Source organism: Nicotiana tabacum, chromosome 12 (genome assembly GCF_000715075.1).
Source record: "Nicotiana tabacum cultivar K326 chromosome 12, ASM71507v2, whole genome shotgun sequence".
NCBI lineage: Eukaryota > Viridiplantae > Streptophyta > Magnoliopsida > Solanales > Solanaceae > Nicotiana > Nicotiana tabacum.
The window spans coordinates 59088791-59097548 of NC_134091.1; the positions used below are offsets into that span (position 1 = coordinate 59088791).

At 42.4% G+C, this 8758-nt stretch overlaps 1 non-coding gene across 1 annotated transcript; it reads right to left on the minus strand.

Moving 5' to 3' along the window:
* Positions 1 to 5709: 5709 nt before the first annotated feature.
* LOC142167624 (U6 spliceosomal RNA) lies at positions 5710 to 5812 on the minus strand. The gene has a single exon (XR_012697717.1). It is a non-coding gene; the product is annotated as a U6 spliceosomal RNA (small nuclear RNA).
* Between the last annotated feature and the right edge of the window lie 2946 nt (positions 5813 to 8758).

An 8758-nucleotide genomic window follows, 5' to 3' on the forward strand; every position in this document is an offset into this window, starting at 1 on the left:
CATCCTTTGTAATACAATACCCAAGTGTTGTGCATGCTCCTCCTGACTACGTGGGTACACCAGGATATCATCAATAAATACTACGACAAATAAATCAAGATATGGCTGGATTACACTATTCATCAAGTGTATAAATATTGCTGGGGCATTGGTCAGCCCAAAAGACATCACGAGAAATTCATAGTTGGCCATAACGAGTCCTGAATGTCGTTTTAAGAATATTTGAATCCCAAATTTTTAACTGGTGATACCTAGATCTCAAATAAATTTTGGAGAACACCCTTGCTCCCTGAAGCTGGTCAAATATTCATCAAGACGCGGCAAAGGATATTTAATCTTGATTATAACTTTGTTCAACTTCCTGTAATCGATGCACATCCGCATAGTACCATCTTTATTTTTCACAAATAGAACTGGTGCACCCCAAGGTGACACACTAGGCCTAATAAACCCCTTATCAAGAAGTTTCTGAAGTTGCTCTTTCAACTCTTTTAAATCAACTGGTGCCATATGATACGGAGGAATAGAAATGGACCGTGTGTCCGACACCAAGTTAATACCGAAATCAATATCCCTGTCCGGTGTCAAACCCGGCAGGTCTGTAGGAAATACATCCGGAAAGTCTCGCACTATCGGTACTGAATCAATAGTAGGGGTATCTGCATCAACATTTCACACAAAGGCCAAATATGACAAACACCCCTTCCCCACCATACGTTTGGCTTTCAAATAATAAATTACCCTGCTGGGAACATAATCTAGAGAACCTCTCCATTCGACCTTTGGCAACCCTGGCATTACCAACGTCACAATTTTTGCGTGACAGTCTAGAATAGCATGACATGGGGACAACCAATCCATACCCACGATTTCATCGAAATCAACCATACTAAGTAATAAGAGATCAACTCTAGTCTCCCAGTCCCCCAATAGTTACCACACACGATCGATACACACGGTCCACCATAATAGTATCGCCCACCGGCGTAGATACATGTACAGGTGAAACTAAGGACTCACGGGGTATATCCGGATAATGAGTAAAATACGATGATACAAACGAATAAGTAGAACCCGGGTCAAATAATATAGATGCCTCCCTCTGGCACACTGAGACAATACCTTTGATCACTGCATTTGAGGTAATGACATCTGGCCTGGCGGGAAAATCATAAAATCGGGCCTGACCGCCACCTGATCGGCCTCCCCCTCTTGAGCGACCCATAACTGGTTAAGCCCCACCCCGAGCTGGCTAGGCGGGTAGTGTAACTACTGGCGCTAGTGTTGTCGGCCGAGAACACTGCTGTGGAGCCCCACTCAACAGCCTAGGACAATCTCTCTTGAAATGACCAAATTCTCTGCACTCAAAACAACCCCTCCCCTGACAGAATTGCTGCTCATGATAACCCGAGGAATGACTTGGAGAAGCCTGAACAGACGAGGCATGATGAGAAATATGTGCTGGTAGTGCACTAAATGAAGACTGGCCTGAGTGAGCACTGTAAGAATCTTGGCTAGTTGATGCACCACGATGAGCTGGACGAGTCATCTAAGCGGGCCTATAAGGGCGACCCCTGTTATGGTAGGACTGTCCCCCAGAAGGTATCCCACTAAAACTGCCCGAACCTCGAGGCCTATTGGCCTCCCTATCACCATGCTCCTGGCGACGGACCACCTATATCTGTCGAGCAATGTCAACCACCTCGTCAAAAGTGGCCCCAGATACCCTCTCTCTAGTCATAAGCAACCGTAGCTGATACACGAGGCCAGCAATGAACCACCTAGTCCTCTCTCTATCAGTGGGAACCAACCAAACTGCGTGATGAGCCAACTCAAAAAACCTCATCTCATACTGGGTCATAGACATGCCATCCTGCCGTAGTTGCTCAAACTGTCTGCCAGCTCCTCCCTATGAGACTGCGGCACGAACTTCTCCAAAAAGAGAATAGAGAACTCTTGCCATATAAGTGGTACTGTACTGACCGGCTCGCGCCTCTCATAAGCCTCCCACCATCTGAAGGCAGCCCCAGAAAACTAAAAAGTAGTGAACGAGACCCCACTGGTCTCCAGAATACTCGTTGTCCGAAGTATATGCTGGCACTTATCCAGAAAAACATGAGCATCCTCTGACTCAACACTGCTAAATGATAGAGGTTGAAGCCTCCCAAATCTCTCAAGTCTCCTTTGCTCATCATCTGCCATAACGGAAACTACCGGGGCCTGAGAAACTGTAGTCGGCTGGGCTGGTAGTGCCCCCAGTATCTGAAGTCCCTAAACTACCTACTCTAGAGTACGGGCATCAAGGGTATGAGTACCTCCCCCGGCCTGAGAAGTGGCCGGTGCGGCCTGAGCCGAAACCACCTGAGCAAGCCCAGTACAAACTATCAATATTTGGGCCAAAGCCTCTTGAAGGCCTGGAATTACAATAGGCACAGCTGGTGCCTGAGCTGGTCCCGCCGGTTCAACTATATCTAGAATCTGCTCCTGAGCTGGAGCAACTAGTGGTGCTACAGGTGCTGCTCGAACTATTGTACGAGCTACACCTCGACCTCTACCTCGGCCCTAGCCTCTACCACTGCCCCAGCCTCTACCACGGCCCTAACTGGTGGCACTGGTGGTTGACCATCCAATCCGGTAGTACGTGTCCTCACCTTCTGTGAGAGAATAGAATAACAAAAATTTAGTTTCCGGAATCAACATATTTGCATGATAGAATACAAGGAAGTTAAATTTTCCTAAGGGTTCGGTAGCCTCTCGAAGATCAGTACAGACATCTCTGTACCGATTCGCAAGACTTTACTAAACATGCTCATGACTCGTGAGGCCTATCTAACCTTGGCTCTGATACCAACAAAATCTCACGTGATGGCCCATATCTCAATACTAGGCAAGCCGACAATCTCAATAATCCACCATATCTTTGAAGTTTGAAAACATATTATTTGATATTCCATAGTACAATCTCACAAATTACTGACATAAGATACATTCCCAAAACTCAGTGTCACTGAGTACCTGAGCATCTAATATGAATACAAAGTCTGACTGACAAAACACTATCTGAAAGTATAGAACAGTACAATAACTGAAAGAAAGAGAGTCAAGGTTAGCGGACTCGAGGCAGCTACCTTGATAATCTCCAACTGATAGCACTCTGAGATCTAACGGTCGCCGTGTCCGAAAGCACCTGGATCTGCACACGAGGTGTAGAGTGTAGTATGAGTACAACCAACTCAATAAATAACAAGACTAATCTTTGGGTTGAAAGTAGTGACGAGCTCTACAGGTACAGTCTAGTATAAATAATAATAATACATAAATGTAGGCATGCTTTCAAGTTCAACAGTTGCTTTCAGTTCAAATAAACAGATCAATTCTGAACAATACGAGGAATATGACATTTATGTATCTACATGCCAATGTACATACTGTATGTGATGCACCTTAGTGAAAACTCAGTGTACTCACAATCTAAAATACTCAATTACTCAGTAATGTATATGGCCAATCCAGCACAGGGAAGATCCATCCCAAATATATATGTATATCCATCAACTAATAGTCAGTCACTCAGTATTGTATAAGGCCAATCCAGCCCAGGGGAAGATCCATCCCCGAATATCAATGATTCGGACAAGATCCATGTCTAGGGAAAATCCATCCCTCAATATAAATGCTTCGGGCAAGATCCATGCCCAGGGAAGATCCATCCCTCAATATATATCTATGGCAAGATCCATGCCCAGGGAAGATCCATCCCACTGTGGGGGTGCAATCTCCGTAGGGGCTCCTTCACCCGAAGGGCTATAATAGCCAGATCCAGGTTCCTTCAGCCCAAGCGCTATAATAGCTAGATAGAGGCAAACATAAATAAACATAACTATCACTCAGAATATCCAGTCTCTCGGGCTCTCAATGACATAAAAAATCAACCCAACATGATGATATAAAGAATCAATGAATGAAAACAGAGACTGAGATATGATATGCAAGTGATAGATGTGACTCAGTACAAAATTATAAATTTAAACAAATAATTCAACAGCAATACGACCCTATGGGTCCCAAAATATCGGCACGTAGCCCAATCATAATCTTTAATATGAGTCTCAGCTCAATTTTCCTAACACGTCGAAAATATTTGGATAATAGCATGATTCTTTAATTTACAGCTTCACAAAATTTATTCAAGTCACAATTTCTATGGTGCATGTCCACACGCTCGTCAACTATCGTGTTCGTCACATCAAAACAATTTATATAACACCAAATTCAGAGATTCATACCCTCAGAACCAAGTTTAGAAGTGTTACTTACCTCAAACACTCTACTATGCCCTTGCCTCGCGAATTGGTCTCCGAAAGTCTTCTATCTAGCCACAATTAATTCGATTCAGTCAATACAAATTATAGGAATTAATTCCATATGAAAATACAAATTTTCCAACAAAAATCTAAAATTGCACTCAAAATTACCCGTGGGGCCCTTCTCTCGGAACCTAACAAAAATTACAAACTATGAACGCCCATCTAACCATGAGTCCAACCATATAAATTTCACCAAATTCTGACATCAACTCGACCTTCAAATCTTCAATTTAAGTCTTTGAAGATTTCTATCATTTTTAACCCAATCTTTACCCATTTGAACTCAACAATCTTTCCACAAACCTTATTGGTACGTGTATGTATAAATAATACTCTTACACCCAAGAATCATACTCTTAATCCGCCATCTTTTACTTCTAACTCGAAATTGAAGAATTGGGGAAAGAAATTCTTACCTCTTTGAAGCCCTAGCAAGATCCTTGTGAAATCTTCCAACCTTGAACAAGAATTTATGAACAAATGACTAGGTGTTCTCTTTCTCTCTCTAAGATACTCTCACCTCTCTCTAAAAATATAAGATTTTCACTCCTAAAAGGCCCCTTTAACTCAATATATCGAAATAGGGTCGGGTCAAAAATTAGACAAATTAAAGCCCCGACGCAGATCTGCAGTCGCATATGCAACCGCATAATGCTTCTGCGGCCTGCATAATGGGTCGCAAAAAGGCCCTCTGAAACTGGGCAACACTGTTTCAGTCAGCGGCTGTTATGTTGTCCGCAAACCTATTCTGCGGTCGCATAATGCACCGCAGAAATGGTCTGCGATCGCATAAGGCGCCGCAGACCTTCCTCCAAACTTACCCCACCTCTGATTCACTCTGCAACCATTATGTGGTCTACAGAGTGATTCTGCAACAGCATAATGGTCCGCAGAAATGACTTTTTTTGGCAAAAAGTTTCCTTTACTCCCGGCGCATTGTTCAACCCAAAAGATCCGGGTATTGGCGAGCTTGCGAGCATTGGCAAGCTTGCGAGCATTGAAGAATTTCTATTATTCTCAAACACGTAAGCCTAGTTTGGCACCACAAAATATTAATTTCCTTAGCAAACATTTTTCGGGGTCGTTACGCATACGTCAACATCCGGTTAACCTTTTCAACTTAAGTTCTAAACCTTGGAACTAAGTGTTCCAATCATTCCAAAACCTCACCGTACCCAAACCAATTACCCTGAAAAGTCAAATAACAACCGTAAGCACAATTTTTGCAGTAAATGGGGAAACAGGATTGTAATACTCAAAACGATCGGCCGGGTCGTTACACTTAAAATTATTATTATTTTTGGATATGAAAAAAGAACTTCATTGAATAATGTTTTTGAAAATACTTTCTTAACATTTCTCAATTTGTCTGTGTCATTCTTTCGCAAGGACTTTGCTAATTATTTTTGTATCGTTTCAGTTTTATTGGATATCTCCAAAGGAACAAACTTTGTTTATGTCGCGACCCCAATTTTCCACCTCAGGACATCGTAATGGAACATAGTCTTTAAGACTAGGTAAGCCTAAAACATATTGATTATTAATGGAATTTAACTAACTTAACTGCAATACATTAAATAATATATGTAACAACATAGCTGAACCAACATCAGTTACATAACCCCAAAACCGGTAGGACAAGTTATAAGCTTTTCTAAAAGTCACTAGAAATAATAATACATCACTTTCCCATAATAATAGGAAACAATGAAAATAAAATACAATAGAAGGTGACGTCGGAGCTTGCGAACGTCAAGAAATTATAACTTGAAGTCTCCATCCGCGTAGATGTAATGATCCGGCCAGTCATTTTAAGCCCTAGCACATCGTTCGGTAGTTTGAGGCCTTGAGTAGCTTCACTTCATGTTTTATGAATTGTACGTGTGGTTGGAATTGAATTCCGGGAAGTTCGGAGTTGATTCGGAAGAAAAATTCTCAATTCGGAAGCTTTAAGCTGGAAGAGTTAACTAGGTTTGAATTTTGAGTAAACAACCTCAAAATCGGTATTTTAAGGTTCCAATAGGTTCGTATGATGATTTCGGACTTGGGCGTATGTTCGAGTTGAGTATTAGGTGGTCCGGGAGCATTTTGACGCTTATTTTGGTAAGTTGGCATTCTGAAAGTTTTAGAAATTCCTAAGAATGACTTGAAGTAGACTTTGGTGTTATCGATGTTTATTTGGTATTCCGAGCCTTGAAATAGGTTCGCATTGTGATTTATGACTTGTGCGTAAACTTTGGCGTCATTCCGGAAAGTTTAAGTATGAATCGGATGCGTTCATCGAAGTTTGAAAGTTTGAAAGTTTAAAGAAAGGTTTTAACCTTTGATTTATAGTTTTGATATTGTTTGATGTGATATGAGGCTTCGACTAAGTCTGTATCGTGTTTTAGGACTTGTTGGTATGGCTGGAGGGGGTCCCGATGGCCTCGGATGCGAATCGGATTAGAATCGGATCGAGTTTTGGACTTAAAGAATTGCTGAAGCTTAAGGCTTTCGGTGTGATCGCACCTGTGAGGTTATGGTCGCAAGTACGAGACCGCAGAAGCAGCCCAAGGGTCGCAGAAGCGGTTGGAATTGAGGCTGGGTGGATTCGCAAGTGCGAGGGATTTACCGCACCTGTGGACTCGTTGATCCGGGAGGAGGAGCACAGAAGCGGGATGGGTCTGGGGATGGAAGATCGTAGATGCGGGTGTTTTAGCACACTTGCGGAGCCACAGGTGCGGTCATGGGTGCGCAGGTGCGGAGTGTTGCTCGAGCTAGGGAGTCCGCAGATGTGGTGGTTTCCGCAGAAGCGGATGCGCATCTGCGATTGAATATCCGCATAAACGAAAATCTGGAACCTTGGAGGCAGCCGCATCTGCGAGGTAGCTTCCGCAGAAGCCGAGCCGCAGAAGTGCAAGGAGTCCCACAGGTACGGAAAGTCGACTGGGCAAAATATATGCGAATGGGAGCTACGCACGTATGAGGTGACGAGTGTCCGTGCGTATGCTAGAGTTCCTGATTATGCCCGGGTAGACTTAGATTCAAGCCATGCTTTAATTGTATTAATTGAGTTATTCTTGCATGTTTAATTACTTTAATTTGCATTATGACCAGAGACTAGACTCGCGTAGAGTAATGGACTCGACTTTTTAGCCATTTTGACGGGCTACTTGATTACCATAGAAGTTGTGCTTCCCTTACGAATTTCTTCCACGTTGAGCGTATTGATAAAAAAGTTTCCTTAAATTTCACATGTATATTCGTGAGTGGGATCACGGACCCGTTAAAAGCTTCTTATTCTTATGGAATCGGGTTGTTCACCTCAGCGGAATTATTGTAATTCACTCTTATGGAATCAGGTCATTCGCCTCGGTAGGATATTGTGACACACTCTTATGGGATCGGGTCGTTCGTCTCGACAAGATATTGTAACACACTTTTATGAGATCGGGTCATTCGCCTCGGTAGGATATTGTACACACTCTTAAGGGATCGGGTCGTTTGTCTCGGCAATATATTGTAACACACTCTTATGGGATGGGGCAGTTAGCCTCAGCAATATCATGTCTAATATTTTTATGGGATCGGGTCGTTCGCCTCGGCATTTCTATGAAACACTCATATGGGATTGGGCCTCGGCAGAATCGTGCGATTACTTGATAAGGAGTCTGTGTATTCATGTGTTTCTTGACTTGAGATGTGACCGTTGATTTGGTATTTACCATTACGTACTCCATTTGAGGAGGTGCCCGGTAATTGAGGACTTTTGTGTTCATTGTTCAGCTGTAGACAGTATTATTTGCCTATATATATATACTCATTGTTTACTTACCATGTTTCATACTTGTCTACTTTGTTATATTTGATTTACTAGAACCACTAGTAAGTGTCATCGTCGACCCCCTCATCACTACCTCTTCGGGGTTAGGCTAGATACTTACTGGGTATGCCTTGATTTACGTACTCATGATGCACTTCTGCACTAAATGTGCAGGATCTGATAGGTTCATTTGGTGGTCATTAGGCGTGTAGGCGTAGCTGCTGAGGGAACTTTATGGTGAGTTGCATCCCATGCTACGATTCGCAACACATAGAGTTTCCATCATAATTATTCTTTAACCTGTCTATCTTGTATTCCAGACAGATATTGAATTGTTATTGTACTTCCTAGTAGATGCTCATGCACTTGTAACACTAGATTTTGGGAAATTCTAGTTGATGTTTATGGTACTGCACAATATTTTATTCTTATATCTTACCAATTATGTATGTACTTATGGTTTCAAAGTAATAAAATAAATTATTATTTAGATGGTTCACCGTTGACTTGCCTAATAGTGACATTGGGTGTCATCACGGCCTATAGTGTATTTTGGGTTGTGAGAGCTTGATATCAGAGCACTAGGTTA